Source organism: Panthera onca, chromosome C1 (assembly GCF_046562875.1).
Source record: "Panthera onca isolate mPanOnc1 chromosome C1, mPanOnc1 haplotype 2, whole genome shotgun sequence".
Lineage (NCBI taxonomy): Eukaryota > Metazoa > Chordata > Mammalia > Carnivora > Felidae > Panthera > Panthera onca.
The window spans coordinates 44,610,771-44,633,320 of NC_138346.1; the positions used below are offsets into that span (position 1 = coordinate 44,610,771).

At 40.3% G+C, this 22,550-nt stretch overlaps 2 protein-coding genes across 4 annotated transcripts in view; one reads left to right on the plus strand and one right to left on the minus strand.

Annotated features, from left to right (window-relative positions):
• Positions 1-2,562, minus strand: part of MFSD6 (major facilitator superfamily domain containing 6) — a 78,549-nt gene extending 75,987 nt beyond the window's left edge. For both annotated transcript variants that reach the window (XM_060622393.3, XM_078451083.1), the window contains exon 1: positions 2,451-2,562. The gene's annotated coding sequence lies outside the window, so the exon portion shown is untranslated. The remainder of the gene's footprint in view (positions 1-2,450) is intronic.
• The window catches only part of NEMP2 (nuclear envelope integral membrane protein 2), a 174,245-nt gene that overhangs the window by 107,126 nt on the left and 44,569 nt on the right, over positions 1-22,550 (plus strand). The window contains exons 13-14 of one of the 2 annotated variants that reach the window (XR_013557221.2): positions 4,679-4,899; positions 14,525-14,699. The gene's annotated coding sequence lies outside the window, so the exon portion shown is untranslated. The remainder of the gene's footprint in view (positions 1-4,678; positions 4,900-14,524; positions 14,700-22,550) is intronic. The other variant, XR_013557222.2, reaches the window with a different exon arrangement.

A 22,550-nucleotide genomic window follows, 5' to 3' on the forward strand; every position in this document is an offset into this window, starting at 1 on the left:
AGTAGTCAATGTCAACGGTTTGCAGACAATGAGGCGAGGTGTATGTGTGCCTGTATGCACCGTTAAGTATCTGCATATAAATCTTTTTCAAATGCCTTTTTCACTTAACTGTATCTTGATTCTTCCCGACAATGTATCAAAGTGGCTAACAGACACATTTACATTTATTCCATCTCTCCCTTTCCCTACAATGCAATTGCTAAGTCAAGACTTACTGAATATCAAAAGAAGTAAAACAAAAAATCCTGTCTGCCTAAAACTAAATTTATCTTTGATCATTTTCATGTACTTACACTTGCCTCCAACCTAAAAATGGTGAGAAATGGGTAAATATATTTGCATTAATATGCCTGCAATATAAATATTGATCTTACATAGAAAACTGTTACCATATGTAATACACGTACATTGAAATGTAGCTAATTTTCAAAGGCAGAAAGCAAAAGAGGGCACCCGCTTAGGTGGTGAGGCCCAATGGGTCCTGAATAAGGAGGCACACGTTGTGGAAACTTCCCAGGCTTTGGAGCCAGAAACATGGAGTCAAACCTAATTCCACCTCTCACCGATTATGTGGTTTGTGTACATTCTTTAACTCTTCTCAGCTTCCTTTTCGTCACTCACAATGCTGGGGAAAAGACTCATCTCTCAGAGATCTAGAAATTAAGTGTGTAAGATTGTGTTTTGAACATAGTTAAGTGCTCAAAAAATGCCTTATTACTGTCAACAATCCAGATGGACTTGGCGATCCAATACCTTGTACCACCGAACACATGCAAACCTTGCTGTTTTACCTTTGTGTTTTAGTTTGCCTTATTTGTATAGAAACAGAAAGAGCCTAAATTACTGTAAACATGCCTAGTAGCTTTAATGCCTTATTGAAACAGGATCCTCTGTCCTACTCCCCCAGTGTCATGCACTGGGCTAAACAGCAATGTCCCAGCCTCCTCCTAAGCAATCCTAAATTTCACTTCCAACCTGTGATAAACACAAGCCATCTGACTATCACTAAGTAACTGAAAATATCTTGCATGTCTGCTAATGACCAGCAGCTTAATGTGTCAAAAGTCAATCTTCCCAATGACTAGGGTTCCTATCCTCTCCTTTTAGTTAACAAACCATCGATGATGCATACACCTTTAGCTGGCTCCCAGTGTCTTAGGGAAGGGATGCCCTGCAGACACCAGGAATCTACTAAATACACATATGTTGTTGGTTAACTGTCCACCCATCCCTTATATCCATCTATATTGAAAAGGCTGGATTTCCACAAAATCCTGAACTTCTAGAACAATTAAAGGCAAACCTGGCCACCATACCATCCAACCATCTCCTTCTACATGTGAAAAAACTGAGGCTGGGGAAGATGTGATGTGCCCAAGGACATACAACTATGTAGACACCAATAGGAATTAGAAACTCAACGCCTTAATTTAAGGTTTTTTCTTACAACAATTAGGCAGGGTTTTTTCTGCTCTAGGAGCTCTGTAAGATGTTTACTAAATATTTTTGGATGAAAAGGAAATGTTTGTGGCTGTGAATGTGTATGGGAGAGGCAAAATGCACCGTGTACCTGCCTTAAGGGTAATTAACCCACCAGTCTCTCTACGTGGGGAAGAGATAGATGAAGGGGTAAGTTGCGTTTGAAATTTTTCAGTATCCTACTTAAATTTAACAGCGAGCTATGTAGGGAATAAATAGGACCGAGAAAGGCTAGTAACCCCCATTAGCACCTCCAAGAGCTCTAGGGACATGTTACACCATGTTAGACTTTAGTTAAGTAAAGAAGCAGGAGGTGGTAGCAGGCATGGGGTGGGGTGCAGGGGGGGGTGCGGGGGAGGTATATTTTTGTATTTTTTTCACCTGGGGAATCAGACGCTGTCAATTTCCTCCCCGCACACGGGCGGCCACGTTCTTTCACTGGGGCCTTACGGAGGTTCTCGCCTCCTCCTTTCCCCCAAGGATGTTTATGGCAAGGGCGCCGGTGGGAGCGGGCGGAGAATGGCCTGGCCTTCGGGGCCCAGCCCTCTGCCTGCACCCCCACCCCCACCCCCTGCTGCTGCCTGCGCCCGGCTAGGGCTCCCTCCGGCAGCGCCTTTGTTTTCCCTACTCCAGTTACGTTTGCGGAAGTGCTGCCAGCGCCGGGCGCCGGGGGTGCCGGCTGCTGCCTCCCCAGCGCCCTATAAAGATGACAGCCGACACAGAAGCCGAGGGGAGGGAGGCTAGGAGGGAGGAAGGGAGCGACGGGCGAGCGGGACTGGGAACCGAGACACCCACACCTGCCCGCCCCGGGAGCAGCGCCTCCGAGGCCCCCTTCCCCCGACAGCAGGTGTGCGCGCGCCGGAGGGGGGCTCTCCGCCCTCAGGCCCGGCCCCCGCAGGGGAAATCTTGGGTGGGGCTGCTGGGCCGCCCCCGCCGAGCGCCCCCTCCCCGCGCACCGGGCCCCGACTCACCTGCTGCGGGCGGCGCTGGCGTTCAGCTGCGCGGGGCGCGGGGAGCCATCTCCCCCCGGCGCGGGGCGGCGGCTTGGGGCGCCGGGGCGGCGGCTGTCGGGGCGTCGCGCACCATCTCGGGCGGGTCGCTGGCTCCTCGGGGGCTGCGGCGGGCGGGGCGCGAGCGAGGGATGCGGGCCGATTGGGGCGACCCGCAGCGGCGAACCGAGCGCACCCTCCGGGGCGACCTTTCCTCCTCCTCCTCCACGGCCGGGTGCCTCCGCCGCTGGCTACCAGCTGGACCCGCTTCAGGGCTGAGCGCCGAGCACCCGCCGCCAGGTGCAGCGCTCCGCCTCCTGCGGCGGCGGCGGATGCGTCGGCGGCCGCTCCTCCCGGCCTCCCGCCCGCCCCGCAGGCCCCGGGGGACCCCCGGAACCAGCCTTGCCGGGGAAGCGCGCAGGGCTGGGGAAAGCAGACGCAGGTTCTATCCCCGCACCCCAGCCGACCCCACCCCGCCCCGGCTCCCTCCCCAGGCTAGTGATGCAGGCCTCGCTCCCGGGGGAGGGTGCGGGGAGGAGATGGCGGCCTGCTTGGGAATCTACATCCTTGGCGTTTATCGAGCGCTTATTAAGCGCAGACACAGTGCTGACGCTCTTAGGGAGCTATCTCAGAGCCTCTGGTCCCGAGCGTGGCAGACTGTCCTCAGTTGACCAGGGAGAGAGGAAGGGGGCAGGGGACTGGAGGCAAACGGCATGGGTTTCTGGACTCGCGGGGGTAGGATACACAGGAGCTACATCAGCGTTTCAAATTGGGAAGGTGTTACTGAGTATCTGGCGCGTTGCTGAAGGAGGTAACCGCGCGTGTCGCACTAAGAACGTAATGCAAGTTGTATTTCTGGTTAGACCCGCTGGGAAGGTGGGGAGAGTGGAGTGGTTGTAAAAGGTAGCATTCCCTCTGTAAGTATTTTTGTGAGCCCTTGATGGGCTCAGGGGGTGCCACGTAGCGTTCGCAGGGAGCTTCTGGTCTTGTCCTGGCAATAAACAACAACGATAATGGCAACTTACACTTATGAACATTTCTAATATATGAAACACTGTTTAAGGGCCATTTAACCTTACCATAGTCCTAAAGGTACAGATAGTACTATTACTTAGAACTGATAAAACCGAGGCTGAAATTTAATGTGACCTATCCAAAAATCACTAAATAAAAGGGAGAGAAGTCTTCTTTCATTTCCAGGATTTAACCACGAAATCCTATTGATGAGATATGATGAGAAACTTTGGGATTTGAGGTCCCTATTTAGAGATAAATTAATAAAACAAAATTACGAATACAAGTCACTGTAGCCCCTCCTGGACCCCAGGAAGAGTTCTGAAGCCTAAGCGACATTAGCCTCATGATAAATCTAGTCGCAGTACTTTTGCAGAAAAGCAAAACAAAGGCCGTGAATGCTGAAATTTCAAATGAAAGAGATTAGGTGGTTGTTAGAGAATGAGATATTTGGGTCTAGCATGGCCTTTAGACGGCTTCCTACTGCATTATTGGAACGGACAGCTCACAAAGTATCCAGTTGGTAGCTATCATGATAGAATTACCATCCTCTTCTGTCTAGCTATTAAAGAAGCAACCTTAAAAAGTGGGGAGAGGAAAGTGAACAGATTCCACATCTAACACCGTTCACGTTCTCTCCTACATATGGAAGGAGGGGGAAAGGAGAACAGGAACAAATTGTAGGAAAATAGGGTAGTTCTTAAACCAAAGATGCTCAAAGGCAGGTCCATGTTGAAAAGTGAAGCCAAATCATCCTAGAGATGTAAGCTGGTGTTTCTATTTCAAGTAGGACGGGATAGCCTCAAGGGTCAGCATAGCAGAAAATCTTGTTTTCATTGGCCCTGTTTGGCAGGATTTTTTTTTTCCTGGCAGCCCCCTCCCTTTTCAGTATAAGATGCACCCATGCACCAAAGAAAAGTCTGCTACCCTTCATCTCCCTACCCTCGTGGGGTACCGAATGGGTGTTGTGGTTAGCTTCCAAGTACACTGCCAGGTGGGCTATCCCAGAGGTCCCTGCACAGAAAGGTTCCCCAAATTAAGATGTTGATGTCACATGCTTTTTGAATCAATTTACAATACAGGGTAAGAAACCAGGGGGAAAAGAGAGGGTAGATTAACACACTTAGGATAGGGTACACGTGAGGTGGTATGTTTTATGAAATGTGCCTTTCTCTCCCCTTCTCTCCTTGATTCAGCCTTCCTTGTGTTGTTGGTGGGGTTACAAGGACCATCACTGAGGTGCAACAAGGGGACTTGCCAGATAGGAGATGCCTGGTGCCAGAGCCAACATATGCTTTCTGTACTGAGGCACAGGAACCAGGTGTCTGGCCACCGTTCCTGCTCACCATTTAGCCTGACCAGTAGCTATGGCTTTTAACTGCATTTGTCAGGCAAAGAACAAGTGGAAGCCATGCAGGTATTACCAGTGAGTAGTGATTTTAGCCTTTTTAACCATTTTAATGTATTATTCCTAATATTGAGTGTCTCATGTGCTTCCTGAATGTTTATTGCATCAAGAGTATTTGGTGCGTACTTGGACCTTCTATCCTTTCCTCTGTGTTCAGTTCACATACATACTATGTACTTTCTCTCACAAGCTATTTGCTTCTACTTCAGTTTTATATTTCCCCCTTATAATGTTTGTGTCTCCTATTTCCTTTGGCAGAATTTATTATTCTTAAATAACAAAGCAAACACATCACTATATGTGATAATAATAATAATAGCTAATACAGGACTTACCCTGATGCCAGGCACTTTCCATATATTCATTCATTTAATTCTTACAAGAGTCACATATAAGTAGCTACTGTTATTATCCCATTTTACAAATGAGAAAACCGGTGCCTGTAAAAGTTAAGTGACTTGACCAAGGTCACACCACTAAGTGGTGGAATCCACACGCAAACCAAGGTCATCCAGCTTCAGGGCCCCGGCTCTTAACCAGACCTTCTTCACTCTTAGAAATATTTAGAAATAACATATATTCACATGTGGAGGGTTGGGGGTTTTACATACATGCAAATGGTGTCATCCGCTTTTCTCTGTCCACCTGTTAGCATCATTGGACACAACAGTAGTCCCCCTTATCAGCGGTTTTGCTTTCCTGAGTTTCCATTACCCGAGGTCTAACCAAGGTCTGGAAGCACATGATCCTTAATAGTAGCCTATGGTACGTTGCAAGGCCTATATCGTTCACCTCACTCTGTCTCCTCACTTAGGCATTTTATCATCTCTCATCATCACAAGGAGGGTGAGTACTATCCAATATTTTGAAAGAGACACCACATTCACATAACTTTTATTACAGTATACTGCTCTAATTGTTCTATTTTAGTATTGGTTAATGTTGTTTATCTCTTACTGTGCTTAATTTATGAATTAAACTTTATCATAAATTTGTATGCATAGGAAAAAACAGTATAGAGTTTGGTACTATCCGCGCTTTTTTTTTTCACCACTTTTTTTTTAAGTTTATGTATTTATTTTGAGAGAGAGGGAGAGTAAGGGAGAGAGAGAATCCCAAGCAGGCTGTGTGCTGTTAGCACAGAGCCAGATATGGGGCTCTATCCCATGAACCGGGAGATCATGACCTGAGCCTAAATCAAGAGTCAGATGCTTAGTTGACTGAGCCACCCAGGGCCCCCATCTGTTTTCAAGCATCCATTCAGGGTCTCAAAGTTTATCCCCTGTCCATAAGGGAGGACCTACTGCATTGACTATTCCCTCCTTGAAACTCTCCCTTCCTCTGATTTTTGTGACCCACGTCCCCTGGGTTTTTCTTTTCCTCTTTAGCCACTCCCCTTTGTATACAACACTTGTCTTTTGTTCTAGGCCTTTCTTTCTTCTGTTTTTTTGTTTTTGTTTTTGTTTTTTCCCTGTGCTTGCTCTTCCCTATGCTTCTCTGGGGCAGCTTTTCTCCTGAGTGCCAGATCCATGTGGCCAATTGTCCAGTAGGTTGTTTCACAGGCCCTGAGTCCCACATCAGCCCTTCGTTGGCTTCTGCCCCTCCCCACTCACTCTTATTTCTGGATTCCCAAATGGTCATCCACCCAGTTGTACAGGTGCCTCATACTTGACACCCCTTTCACCCTTACCCTCATACTCACTGTATTCGTTTCTTATTGCTGCGATACTAAATTACCACACACTTAGCAGATCAAAGCAACACAAATTTACTGTCTTATAGTCTAGAAGTCTGAAGTCCAAAATGGGTGTTACTGAGCTAAAATCAAGGTGTCTTCAAGTGTCTTCCATCTGTAGACTTTACGGAAGAACCCCCTGCTTTACCTTTGCAGATTCTCAAGGTTGCTCACATTCCTTGGCTTATGGAAGGAGCCTTCCTTCCATCTTCAGAGCCCCCCACTCTAACTTCTGCTTCAGTTGTGACATTGCTTCCTGGCTCTGACCTTCCATGCCTCCTTCCTTTAAGGACCCTTGTGATGACACTGGGTTCATCCTGATAATCCAGGATAGTCTTCTCCTATCAGGAGCCTTAACTTTTTTGTTTTTTGAGTTTTTATTTAAATTCCAGTTAGTTAACATACAGAGTAATATTAGCTTCAGGTGTAGGATTTAGTGATTTATCACTGGCATATAGCACCCAGTACAAGTGCCCTCCTTATTACTTATCACCCATTTGGCCCATCCCCCACCCACCTCCCTTCTGGTAACCATCAGTTTCTTCTCTATAGTTAAGAGTCTATTTTTAAGAGCCTTAACTTAATCACACCTGCAAATTCCTTTTGGCCTTGTAAGGTGACATATTCACAGGTTCCTGGGATGAGGACGTTGGCATCCCTAGGGGGCAATGACTTTGCCTGCCACACCCAGTCAACACCAAGCCCTCTGGAGACCATCTTTCAGAATATCTCAGGAATTTGTCTTCTGTTTTCTGTCCCTGTTTTAAGCTCATCCATGAGGTTCTCTCCTCTACCTTATAATAACCATTTATTGGGCCTCTTTGCTTTAATGTGTGCTCTCATCCAATCAGTTTTCCTATTGCAACCCAAATAATGTTTAAAAACATCTGACCTATGTCACTTCTTTGCAGTCCCACGGTGCTGCATAATACCATGGGAGACCACTCATATTGTGTCAGGCCTCCTAGATGTGGTACCAGCAGACCTTACTCCTCTACTTAAATCCCATCCAAAGTCCCTTGACCATAACAAAGAGATTCAAAATTCTAGTAGTTAAATATGATTAAAAAATTTTTTTCTCATGTAACCATCTATAAGTAGGCAGGCCAAGGTTATTAGTGTGTCCCCATCATCCATACAACACATGGATTCCATCTCTCCAAGGTGACTCCTTTAGGTCCCACCATTCCCAGTACATGGGATGGGGAAGCATAAGCCCAGTCACTTAAAGGGAAGCCCCAGTGTTTGTACACATCGTATCCATGCATTTCCCCTTGGCGGAAATGGTCACATATCTACATCTAGGTGCAAAGGAGGGAAGTCTAGTTTAGCTGAGCAGCCATATGCACAGCTAAATTCTATTACTACAAAAGAAATGGTGAGTAGATTTGGGAAGTCAACGAGCAGTCTTGCACAGGCAGGAAAACAAGGTACTATGCAAAAGAAAAATGGAGGGGTGTAATTTAGATTGGAGGATATGAAAGTCCTCTGAGGAAGTAGTAAACTAAGACCTGAGGAGAGGGCCGGGAAGAGTTCTGGGCAGACCTTGCCCCACAGAATAGGCAGCTCTGAGGCAGCAAAGAGTTCAGCTTTGGTGTTTATAGCAGCACTTTCAACGATAGCCAAATTATGGAAAGAACCTAAATGTCCATCAACTGATGAATGAATAAAGAAATTGTGATGTATATACACAATGGAATACTACTTGGCAATGAGAAAGAATGAAATATGGCCTTTTGTAGCAACGTGGATGGAACTGGAGAGTGTTATGCTAAGTGAAATAAGTCATACAGAGACAGATACCATATGTTTTCACTCTTATGTGGATCCTGAGAAACTTAACAGAAGACCATGGGGGAGGGGAAAGAAAAAAAAAAGTTAGGGAGAGAGCCAAACCATAAGAGACTCTTAAAAACTGAGAATAAACTGAAAGTTGATGGGGAGTGGGAGGGAGGGGAGGATGGGTGATGGGCATTGAGGAGGGCACCTGTTGGGATGAGCACTGGGTGTTGTATGGAAACCAATTTGACAATAAATTTCATATTAAAAAAAAAGTGAGTGGGGAGCTAAAGGTAAATGTCAAGAGATTAGGTTGGAGAAGTTGGCCGAGGCAGTTTAGGCAGAAACCTGTGCCTCCTGTTAAGCATTTTGGATTTCAATTTACATTCAATGGGATCCATTGAGGGACATTTAAGAGGTCTGATTTGTACCTTTAAAAGATCCGGAAGTGGCTATTATGTGAAGAATGGCACTGAGAGGACAGAAGGAAGTGAGACTCATTTAGAAAACAGCCATTGGTGAGAAGAGAGATTAACAGTAGCTTAGAGCAGAGTGGTAGCGATGGGGCTGGAGAAAGTGGATGGATTTGAGACAGAGTGTTTGGAAATGTATCAGCACACTTGGTGATGTTTTGGGTGTGGGAGGCAAGGGAAAGGAGGCGGCAAGAATGACTCACAAGTTTCTGGCTCACGCAAACTGGGTGGATGGTGATAACCTTTACTGAGAGGGAGAAGACTGTGGGAGGAGCGGGTTGGAGGGAAGAAAAGAAGAGTTCGCATTTTGGCATACTGCATTGAGATGCTTGTAAGACATGCAGGTGGAACTGTGAAGTAGGCAATTAAATATATGAGTCTAAAGCTCAAAAGAGAGGGCTGGACTCAGCAGGTATCAGCACTGAGGTGCTGTGTATAATCATGGGAATGAAGGGGATCACCTGGAGAGAGAATATATGCGAGAATCTTTGAAAAAGTCAGTTGGTGTGGGAGTAGGGACAAAGAAGGATCAGCCATAGAAGGAGGAGGAAATTCAGAAGGGTATTGTCACTGAAGCCTAGAGAAGTTTTTTTTAAGCAGGATTGAGTAGATACCACTCCAGCTTCCTTCCTTCAGATGCCATATAAAAACATTATATCCCTGTAGACTAGGCTTTTTGCCCTTTAAGGGCTTCATGTACCTGGTGCCTTCTCTAATATGGCACTTACAAAATAGCATTTTAATGACTTGTTTGTCTTCCATGGTGGACCATGAGCTCCTTAAAAACCGGGAATAGGGGCGCCTGGGTGGCTCAGTCGGTTAAGCATCCGACTTCAGCTCAGGTCACGATCTCGCAGTCCGTGAGTTCGAGCCCCGCGTCGGGCTCTGGGCTGATGGCTCAGAGCCTGGAGCCTGCTTCCGATTCTGTGTCTCCCTCTCTCTCTGCCCCTCCCCCGTTCATGCTCTGTCTCTCTCTGTCTCAAAAATAAATAAAACGTTAAAAAAAAAATTAAAAAACAACAACAACAACAACAAAAACCGGGAACAACATGTCTTGTTCGAGAGTTGTATTATTTGTGTTAGCATAGTAACAGTCAACATATGGTGGTTCAAACACGATGAAAGTATTTCCCTCCCTTATAAAAGTTTACATAAATAGGTGGCTCAGTGGTGTTGGGGACCAGGAGGTTTATGTTCCTTTGATCTTATTGTTCTGTCACTTTCAACATAAAGCTCTCATCTCAAACTCCAACATGCCTTCTCCAACTCTTCCCATCGTATTCACATTCCAGTCATCGAGAAAGAGAAACAAGAAGGGGAAGGCATGTTCCTTTCTTTTAAGAACATGGCTAGAAGGTACATATTACACTTAAATCCCAGTGGCAGAACTCAGTGTTCAGCCATATCTAGCTGCAAGGAAGCCTGAGAAATATAGTCTTTAGTGGCATATGCACAGATTAAAATTCTATTACCATGACCAGTGGACAGAATAGATACTAGATGCAACTAGCAGCCCTCCCATACCCCTGTTACTGCATCACAGAAGCTGACTCATAGAATTGGCTTGTATGAGCATAAAGAAAGGTGGGAGGATAAACACCAAGCTTTGGAGATTGGTGGTCTCATGTGGGAGGAAACGGAAGGGCCATGGAGGGAGAGGTGATAAATATTTGTCAGATAAATGGATGATAATAAATGTATAAATTGTAGGTGACAAGTGTGATGAGGTTGGTTCCTTTTAGCTCCCATTGCCACCATCCCTTCTTTCCTTGGCTTTGGCTTCATGGAGAAAGTGCTATTTATACTAGACTCAAAAGATGGCTGAGGTGCCTGGGTGGCTCGGTTGGTTGAGCGTCCAGCTCTTGGTTCTGGATCAGGTCATGATCTCATCGTTTCATAGTTTCAAGCCTTGTGTCGGGCTCTGTGCTGGCAGTGCCTGCTTGGGATTCTATCTTTCTCCATCTCTCTCTGCCTCTCCCCCACTCTCACTGTCTCTCTCAAAAGGTAAATAATTTAACCCACTTATCTATATGTATCTATTTATTTTTTTTTAAGTGGCCTAAAATATAAATAGGAAAGACGGCTAACTTCTAGAAATCCTTTATTATGGTATCCTTTTGCTTAATTCTCAGAATTTTCCAGGTGGGTAAGCATATCAACCTACAAATAATGATACTGTAGTCTCTTTTCCAATATTTATATCTGTTTTTGAAAATATCATTACATTGATGAAACAATCATAAATACTCATGATGATCAATAGTTGTCCCCTTGTGTTATTACTTTTTTTTTACTATGAGTGCCCCTCTTGCTTCACTATTGAGAATAAGACTAGCTAGTACTTTGAGGTATATAATTTTTCATTAGGTTACTAAAATATCCCTCTGTATATTTATCAAGTTTAAATAAGAGTTTATGACATAGTAAGAGTTTTTTAAATTGTAATAGGTGTTTGAATGTAATTTTCTTCATGTATTTTCGAAGATGTTTTCTTGTCTGTTCACAGTCCAGTAGCACATCATCATCATATGTGTTTGTTAGACAATAATAAATTCACTGGAGTGTACCATAAAGTTAAGCCCCAGATATACAAGGAAACATAAAATTCAGGTCTTTTCCATCAAGAGGCTTGTGATTTACTTACTAGCAGAGACATGGCTTAAAAAAGATTGATTATAGGGGCACCTGGGTGGCTCAGTCAGTTGAGCGACCGACTTCGGCTCAGGTCATGATCTCACGGTTTGTGAGTTCAAGCCCCGGCATCGGGCTCCGTGCTGACAGCTTAGAGCCTGGAGCCTGCTTCTGATTCTGTGTCTCCCTCCCTCTCTCTGCCCCTCCCTCACTCATGCTCTGTCTCTCTCTGTCTCAGAAATAAATAAACATTAAAAAAAATCTAAAAATAAAAGATTATTATAGGAGGTAGCATATCCTATGAGTGGCACACAGATGAACATTTCAAAAATATCACTTCCATCTTGTTCCTTTCCAATTAAGAAAAATTCATTAGATTTTTATGGCTTAATGCATAAAGTTCCAAATTTTTCACCACCTTCAGTCAAACAGTAAGTCTTGCCAATTTTATTTCCTTGTCATTCTGTAACATGCTTCATCTTGCCCGTCCCTACCTATACTACTCTAAGGTCTTCATGAAAAAGTGTCCAAAATGGCTTCCCTGTCTCCAGCCTTGAAAATCTGTCCAACACAAACCAAGGCACTAAATGTGGATCACAGTTACATAATTTTTTTAAAGTATACTTATTTCTTAATCTTTTTTAAAAAAAATCATTATTTTTATTTATTTTTTGAGAGACTGTGCATGCACACAAGCAGGGGAGGGGCAGAGGTAGAGAGAGAGAGAGAGAGGGAGGGAGGGAGGGAGGGAGAGAACGAGAGAATCTTAGGCAGGCTCCACGCCCAGTGCAGAGCCTGATGCAGGGCTCAGTTTCATGACCTCGAGATCATGACCTGAGCTGAAATCAAGAGTTGGTTGTTTAACTACTTGAGCCACCCAGGTTCCCTTTATTTCTTAATATTTAAATATTTTTCTTAGAGTATATGACCTGTAGAAGGTCATAAGGGTACAAATTCAATAAACCATAAGAGTAAAATTCAGTAATTTATAATAAATGTAATAAAAACTCTGTGTTATCACTACCACTAGCAGGAAATTGAATATTACCAACACCACAAAAGGTCCCCCTGTAACCCTTACAAATTACTACCCCACCCTTCTCCCCGAAGGTAACCATCATTCTCATTTGTAATCCCACAGATTTGTTTTGCCTGTTTTAGAACTTTATATAAAAGGAATCAACGTATGTAGTCTTTTATATTTGATTTCTTTTGCTCAAAATTACATTGCTGTCTGTAGTTACTTCATTTCCAGTATACAAAGATGCCACATTATTTTTTTTATTCTTCAGTTGCTGGACATTTGGATTATTTACATTCCTTCACAATTATAAATAATGCTGCTATGAACATTGCTGTACTTGTTTTTTGGTTCACATATATATGAATTTCTATCCTATATACCTAGAAGTGTAATTGATAAATTATAGAATATGTAGGTTTTCACCTTTATTAGTTAGTACCAAAAAGATTCCCAAGGGGGTTTCAGGAATGTATACTCCTTGCCCTGACTTGGTATTTTCAGTCTTCTTTTTTTTTTTTTTTTTAAATCTTTTATTTTGAGATAAATTTTGAAATAAATTTATACTTACAGGGAAATTATAAAAATAGAACAGAGAGCTCAACCAGCTTCCTCCAATGCTAGCATCTTACATAATGATAGTACAATGATCAAAACAAAGACACTGACATTGCTGAACCCTGATACAGATGCTATTTGGATCTCACTGGTCTTTCCACCAACATCCTTTTTTCTGTTCCAGGATCGAATCCCGGATTGTACATAACACTTGTGTCTCCCTAGTCTCCTTCAATCTGTGATTGCTCCTCAATTTTCCCTGTTCCTTCCTTTACCTTGTTATTAGTACTAGGATACTAGTCAGGTAGTTTATAGAATGATTCTCAATTTTGTTTTACTGATACTTTCTCATGGTTAGAGTGAGGCCATATCTTTGGAGGAAGAATGTCACTGAGGTATGTGCCCTTCTCAGATCATATCAGAAAGCACACACATCCTATGATATTAATCTTGATCCCTTGAGAAGGGTGATGTCTACTAGATTTCTCTCTTTCACTTTCTAATCAACAGTATTTGGAAGGAGACACTTTGATGCTTAATGCAAATATGCCATTTCCTCTTAAACCTTTGTTCATTCATTTTAGCTTCCATTGGTTGTTCCTACTGGCAGCTTTTATTACTGTGATGTTCTAATGGAGATTTCCTATTTTCCTTATTACCTATACACTTATTAATTGGAATTCTCTTGCAGAAAAGAGTTTTCCCTTCTTCTCCACTTATTTACTTATTTATTTGTATCAGTATTGACTCATGGATATTTATTCTATTCTTTGACTTAAAATTCAATTTTTTCATTATTTATTTTCATTCTCAAATTGTTCTGTATTTAGCCATTGGGTATTCTTTTCAGGTTGACTTCTGTGATTTTTTTCAGGGTGGAAGTTGAGTATAATTTATTTACAGCAGAATTTTAAACATATAAATAACCATGAACTTCGGCAAAATATTTTCTAAAATCAGTCCTCACGTTAGTTGCTTCATAAACTTATTTTTTTTAATTGTGGTAAAAAATGCATAACATAGGATTTACCACTGTAACTATTTGAAGCACATAGTTTGGTAGCATTAAGTGTGTTCACATTGTTGTGCGACCATCACCATCATCCATCCTTATAGCTGTTTCATCTTCTGAAACTGAAACTACAAACATATTAAGCAATAACTTCCATCTTCTCCTCCTTTCAGACCCTGGAACCCATCATTCTACTTTATGAATTTGACTACTCTAGGTACTTTATATAAGGGAAATCATACAGTATTTGTCCTTTTATGTCTGGCTGGGTTCACTTAGCATGATTTTCTCAGGGTTCATCCATGTTGTAGTGTGTGTTGAAATGTCTTTCCTTTATAAGGTTGACTAATATTCCATTTTAGTATATACCACATTGTGTTTATTTCTGTGCCTGTTTGTTTGTTTGTTTGTTTGTTTATTTTTAGGAGCTTCGGCATCACAAGATGCTCTAGACCCATCTCACGTATTCCAGCACTAGAACCAACTTCTCCAAAGAGCTGTCTTTTTGTTGAAGGATGGTGTTTAGAAACCAACTGATTGTGGCCATTATAACTGGGATATCACTGCTTCTAGGCCCTATCAGTGGACGGAGTAGGAAATGTATGTATGTTTACTAATCCATTTATCCACACATGTCTGCATTTATTTCTGTACCTGTCTAACTGTATATATAATTAAAAACAAAACAGCACATGAGTTCATACTGATACTTTCAATTCCAATCCAGCTTATTTATAACTATTTGTGCTTATTTATAACTTTCTTTGCCAGTGAGAAACCTGGCTTGCTTTATCTACAAGAGACTTACTTATTTATCCCAAGTCAGTATGCATGATTCAAATAGTTTAAGTAGTTTCACTAATACCCCAGAGAAGTAAGTTTACCAACTAGAGTACAGTGTGTGTGTGTGTGTGTGTGTGTGTGTTTTAATGTTTATTTATTTTTGAGAGAGAGAGAGAGACAGACAAAGAGACAGAGCACGAGGGTGGGGAGGGGTAGAGAGAGAAGGAGACACAGAATCCAAAGCAGTCTCCAGGCTTCGAGCTACCACACAGAGCCTGATGCAGGGCTCAAGCTCACAGACCGTGAGATCATGACATAAGTCGAAGTTGGACACTTAACCAGCTGAGCCCCCAGGTCCCCTGAGCACAGTGTTTTGGAAATTTTTTGATTAGCCTTACAATATCCAGTTAAAACACTGTTTTCCAAAGCTCCTTAGGTCAGTTCCTTTCTTATCAACCTTTCAACGTGGTTACTCGTGTATAACGCGATTAGATTAATTTGTAATGCAATTAGAATCACTTGCCAAAATGTTGCATTTTATCTTGAATTGCCCTCCCACATTCTATTTTTTATTTACATGCAATAGGATTCATTAATTTTGGTGGATTGTTCTGTAGCTTTTTAAAAAATGCAAAGAGTCACGTACCTATCAGCTCAGCAACGGAAAGAACAGTTCCATCCCTTAAAAATGCCCTTGTGCTATGTCACTTTGTACTTAACCCCCCTAACTCCTGGCAACCACTTATCCTAACAGTGCCTATAGATTGCCTTTTCTAGAATGTCATGTAAATGGAATCATACAAAATGTAACCTTTTAGGTCTGACTTCTTTCAGTTAGCAAATTCTGTTTAGGATCCACTGAATCAATCATTTATTCCTTTTATTGTTGAGTAGTGTTCCATTTCATCCACTCACTGATTGAAGGATATCTGGGCTGTTTCCAGTTATTGGTTATTATTAATAAGACTTCTGTAAATGTGTGTATACACATTTTGTGTAAAGAAAGGCTTTCGGTTCACTCGAGTAGATAAGTAAGAGTGGAGTTGCTGGGGCACGTGGGGCACATATTTAAGTTTATAAGAAATAGCCAAACCGTTTTCGGTGCAGCTGTGACATTGGCATTTTTTGCCAGCAATACGTGGCAAGACTTTGCCAGCACTTGTCATTTACAATGTGTTTATTTTAACCCTTCTAATAGGTGTGCAGGGCATATCATTACGGTTTTCATTTGCCTTTCCCTACAACTAAAAATATTGTGCATCTTTACATATGCTTATATTTCTCTTCTTTGGTAAGGTGTCAAATCTTTCACCCATTTTTTAAAAATTGAATACATTTAGGCAACTTTATTTTTATTTTATTTTATTTTATTTTATTTTAGAGAGAGCGAGCGAGCATGCAAGTAGAGAAGAGGGGCAAAGGGGAGAGACAGAGAGAGAGAGAGAGAGAAGAGAAGAATCCCAAGCAGGCTCCATGCTCAGTGCAGAGCCCCCATTGTGGGGCTTGATTCCAGGACCCTAGAATCATAACCTGAGCCAAAATCAAGAGTGGATGCTCAATTGACTGAGCCACTCAGGCACCCCTAGGCTACTTTTATTAAAATGAAAACAAACAAAAAAAAGGCTTTCTAAGTACCAGGCACTTTGGCATACATTAGTAAATTGGGAATGGGGATAGGATACAGAAATGAATTCAGAGGCATGGTATCTACCTTCAAGGAACCAATTGTCTAATGAGGGAGGCACTATATAAAGAAATCACTGTAATTATAAGCACAAGAAGGTTTTGATTGCTACCACCTAGTTCCCAGGAACTAGGACCTATGACAGGGACTTAATATATACAGATGCTGATATATATGCACAAACTCTAATTTTTACAACATTTTAAGGTAGTTACTACTATTCCCATTTTGCAGAAGAAAAAAGTGAGGTCACCGATTTTAAACTCTCTAAGGTCACATAGCTAGATTGATGAGAACATGCTATCCATTATATCTTGTTAGGTTTCTTTTGAGGCTTAGGAACATTTCTGTTGGAAAGTTTATTTAAAAGAAATAAATATTTCTTTTTTTAAAGTGAAGTATAATTGACCTACAATATCCTATTAGTTTCAGGTGTAGATCATACTCATTCAATATTTTTCTGCGTTATGAAATGATCCCCATGATAAATTTAGTTACTATCGTTACCTTACAAAGCTATTACAATATTATAACTATATTCTTTATGGTGTAGATTATATCCCATGACTTATTTATTTTGTAAGTGGAAGTTTGTACCTCTTAATCCCCTGCACATATATTACTGGCCCTTCCAATCCCCTTCCCTTCTGGTAACCAGTGGTATCCATGTTTGTGTATCTATGAGTCTATTTCTGTTTTGTCTTGTTTGTTCCTTAGTTTTTTAGATTCCACATATAAGTGATGTCGTATAGTATTTCTCTTTCTCTGACTTATTTCACTTAGCATAATACCTTCTAGGTCCATCCTTGTTATCACAAATGGCAAGATTTCATTCTTTTTTATGGCTAATATTTCACTATATATATTCACATTTTCTTTATCCATTTATCTATTAGTGGACACTTTCTCTTGCCCATTTTTATTGGGTTGTTTATATTCTTATTATTGAATTTTGAGAGTTCCTTATATATTCTGGATATAAGTCCTCTACCAGATATGTGATTTGCAAATGTTACTACAAGTCCATAGGTTGTCTTCTCATTCTTTTAACAGTGCTTTTTGCAGGGCAGAGTTTTTAATTTTTATAAAATCCAATTTATCAACTTTTTAATTTTATGGATTATACTTTTGGTGTCCTATCCAAAAAATCTTTGCCAAATCAATAAAATTAATGGTTGGTTCTTTGAAAAGATCAATAAAATTGATAATCTTCTAACCAAATAGAACAGGAGATAAAAAGAGAAGATACAAGTTACCAGTATAAAAAAAAATGAGAGGGTATCATTACCAATCCTATTGAAAGGATAATAATATTATGAACAATTATATACTAATAAATTTGTCAACTTAAATGAAATACGTAAATTTTTTCAAAGATATAAACTATTAAAGCTACTTGAACAAGAAATAGAGAACACAATTAGACATATATCTATTAAAGAAATTAAATTTGTACTTTAATACTTTCTCACAAAGAGAATTCTAGGCCTAGATGGTAAGTTTTACCAAAGGTTTAACTAAGAAATAATACCACTTCTGTACAATTACTTCCAAAAATCGAAGAGGAGGAAACTCTTCCCAACCCAATTTATGAGGCTAAAATTACCGTGATCCTAAAACCAGACAAAAATATTATAAGAAAGTAAAACTACAGGCCAATATCCCTAACACAGATGCAAAAATTCTTAATGAAATTTTAACAAATTGCATCCAGCAATATATTAAAAATCACAACACACTCTGACCACTGGGGTTTATTCCAAGAATGCAAGGTTGGATCAATATTTAAAATCCAATCAATGTAATTCATTATGTGAGCAGAATAAAAAAGAAATGTGATTATCTCAACAGAACAAGCTTACAGACTCCAACAACTATTCAATTTAATAGTTCTATTTAATATAACGCTAGAAAAATAAAAAGCATGACAGTCGGAAAGAGAAAAAAGTAAAATGGTCTTTATTCATAGGTGACATGTTTGTCTATATAGAAAATTCTAAACAATCTATAATGAAAGAACTGAAAGAACTAATTAGTGAGAATATCCAGTTTGCAAGATAAAAAAATCAACTTAAAAATGAATCATATTTTCCTGTATGAGCAGTGAATGACAAGTAATTTACATTTATGAGATAATACCATTTATATGATATCAAAAATATAAAATACTTATTTTTGACCTGTTAAAAACTTTTTGTTAAAAAACTTTTTAGTGTTAAAGATTACAACACACTGCTGAGAGAAATTAAAGAAAATCTAAATGAATGGAAGTAATCAACCATAATACTGGATTAGAGTCAGTATTCTTAAGATGTCAGTTCTCCCCTCATCTACAGATTAAACACAACTCCAGTCAAAATCTCCACAAGCTTTTTTGTAGGAATTGACAAACTGATTCTAAATTTACACAGATGTGAAGGATCTAGTATGCAGAACAACTGTGAAAAAGAACAAAGTTGGAGACTTACACTATCTAATTTCCAAACTTATTATAAACCTACAGTAATCAAGACAGTGTGGTATTGGTATAAAGATAATGAAGAGACAAATGGGACAGAATGGAGAGTCCAGAAAGAGACACACATATACAATTGATTTTCAATGAAGCTACCAAGGTGATTCTATAAAGAAAGGATAATGTTTCCAACACAGGTGCTGGAACAATTGATTATTCACATTTAAAAAGTGCTCCTGGCTTGCTCAGTCAGCGGAGCACGTGACTTTCGATCTTTGAGTTGTGAGTTCAAGCCCCACATTGGGCATGGAACCTACTTAAAAAAAAACAAAAGTAAAAATAAAAAAAATAAAAAGTAGGCCTCAACTTTACCTCATACCCCCTATAAAATTAACTCAAAATCAATTATATATCTAAATATAATAGATAAAACCATAAAACTTCCAGAGGAAAACTTCATTTACATTTAATTTGGCAACTTTTCTTAAGTATAATATTAAAAATACAAACTATAAAATAATAAATTGGACTTTATCAAAATTAAGAACTTTTGCTCTCCAAAATACAATGTTCTAAAAATGAAAAGGGAAGGCATAGGATAGGGGAAATATTTTCAAACATATATCCAACACATGACTTGCACCTAGAATATGTAAGAACTCTCACAACTCAACAATATCAAGACAAACAATCCAATTTAAAAATGAGCAAAAGATTTCAAATATACTTTACCATGGAAAATATGTCAATGGCAAATAAGCACATGAAAAGGTGTTCAATATCATTAGCTGCTAATCTTTTTTTTTTTTTAATGTTTATTTTTGTATTTTGAGAGACAGCGTGCACACAGATGGGGCAGAGAGAGAGGGAGAGAGAGAATCCCAAGCAGGTTTTGTGCTGTCAGCACAGAGCCCAATGTGGGGCTCCATCTCAAGAACTGCAAGATCATGACCTGAACAGAAATAAAAAGTCAGACACTTAACCAACTGAGCCACCCAGGTGCCCACTTAGAGCAATCTTTGAACTGGGTACAATTTTGCCTCTGCACCCCAGAGACATTTGGCAACGTCTGGAGACATTTTTGATTGTCACAACTGGGTTCAAGGGTACTACTGGCATGTAGTGAGTAGAGGCTAGGGATGCACAGGACAGGCCCCCACACAAAGAATTATTTGGTCTAAGATGTCAATAGTAGTAAGGTTGAGAAACTCTGCACTAGAGAAATGCAAATCAAAAACTCAGTGATATACCAGTATGCGTGTAATAGAATAAGTAAACAAATAAATAAATGGTGAATTAAAAGACTGGACATACCAAGTATTGAAGGGAATGTGGAGTAAGCAGAACCTCACACAGAGCTGGTAGGAATACAAAATAGTTAAACCACTTTGAAAAATAATTTGGGGGCACCTGGGTGGCTCAGTCAGTTGAGTGACAGACTTTGGCTCAGGTCATGATCTGAGGGTTTGTGAGTTCGAGCCCCACGTCCGGCTGTGTGCTGACAGCCCGGAGCCTGGAGCCTGCTTTGGATTCTGTGTCTCCCTCTTTCTGCCCCTCCTCTGCTCATGCTCTGTCACTGTCTCTGTCTCTCAAAAATAAATAAACGTTAAAAAAATTTTAAAAAAAGAAAAAAAATAATTTGGCAGTTTCTTTAAAAGTTAATCATAAACCTACTCCAGCTATTCTATTCCTAGGTATTTCTCCAAGAGAAATGAAGACATATGTTCACATAATGACTTATACATGAATGTACATAGCAGCTTTATTTGTAACAGCCAAGAACTGGAAACAACCTAAATGTTCATCAGTACGAGAACAGATAAACAAATTGTGGTTTATTCATACAATGGAATACTACTCAGCAGTAAAAAGAAACAACTACTGATATATGCATTAATAAATATATAAACATATATGGATGAATATCAAAAATAATTATCTTGAGTGAAAGAAGCCAGACACTCCCCTCCAAAAAAGGAGAGTCCAGTAGAGCTCCATTTATAAAAACTAAAAAATGCAAACTGACCTGTTCCTATAGAGGAACAGAAAGCAGATCCGTGGTTGCCTGGGAATGGAAATGAGAGGGGAAGGAAGGGAAGAATTATAAAGGGGCATGAAGAAAAGTTGGAGGATGATGGATATGTTCATTATCTTAATTGTGGTGACGGCTTTAGGAGTGGTTTACAAAAACTTATCAAATTGTACACTTTAAATATATGCAATTTATTGCATATCAATTATACCTTTGCAAAGCTGTGGAGGCAGGGAGGCTGTGACTCATGTTCTGTGTGAACGAGTAAAATCACCCCTTTCCTCCTGGCCACTACAGACTGGACCACAGTCCAGTCTTATTTTATAAGCCCAGTGCAACTCTGCAATACTGGACTGAAAGGGAGTCGATGCCTCAGGGTATTCATGACTTAAAACTCTGTCCAAGAGGAGTGCCCCAGATTGGTTGCTTCCAAAGGACTCGAGATATTATACAAGAAATTAGGAAACTTCCCTTCCTTGCTATATAAAGTTACCATTTATTTTTAGAATAAACTCTCGTTACTAAGCCTAATCTGTGCATGTTAAGGAGCCAGAAAAGTACACCTACTCATAATCATCCTCCATATGCTTGCTGAAGTGTTCTTCCAGAACTTCTAGCCAATGCAGTAAGAAAATAAAAGATGAGCTATACATATTGGAAAGGAAGAAATGAAATTGTTGTATGTATACTATTTGACTATATATCTAGAAAATTCAGGGGAATCAAACTGAAGAATTATTAGAACTATAAAATAAGTTGTTATGTAATATGGCAAGGTATAAAATTGATATACAGAATTCACTATTTCCTAAATACCATTTAAAGAATAAACATAGTATGGGTTAATAAAAATAGTATGGGGGGGAAATGACACCATTCAGAACAACAAGAAAATTCTCACTATCTTGGTCACTTTCTCTGAACATTTTCTAGTTCTGTATCCTTCACAAAGTGTTATCTTGGGTATCAACTGGAATGTATTTATAATCCTAAAGCCTTTCTAGAGAAGCTGTTGCTGTGATATCCAAAGTGTCATCATTTCCTCTTGATTCATTGTAATGCCCCCGTTTGTATTTCACTCAGCAGATCAGTTGAAAACAATGTTCTGCATGCCACAGACCATAGCCCAATCCATCATACCATTTGGTTGTCTAGGAGTTTACTAATGAGTTAATTTATATAAAATGATCCTTCTTCATATTGAATATTTTTCTATATGATGGTGGACTTCTTCTCTCTCTTCAGGAGAGCTGTGTAGGTAAAACAGTATGTTTGTAATTATGGACTTAAATTAAAAAGACAACAACAGAAGTGCCTGGATGGCTCAATCAGTTAAGTGTCCAACTTTGACTCAGGTCATGATCTCATGGTTTGTGAGTTAGAGCCCCACATTGGCCTCTGCACTGACAGGAGCCTGTTTGGGGTTCTCTCCGTCTCCCTCTCTCACTGTCCCTCTGCATGCCAAATAAATAAATAAACTTAAAAAAAAAAAGAAAA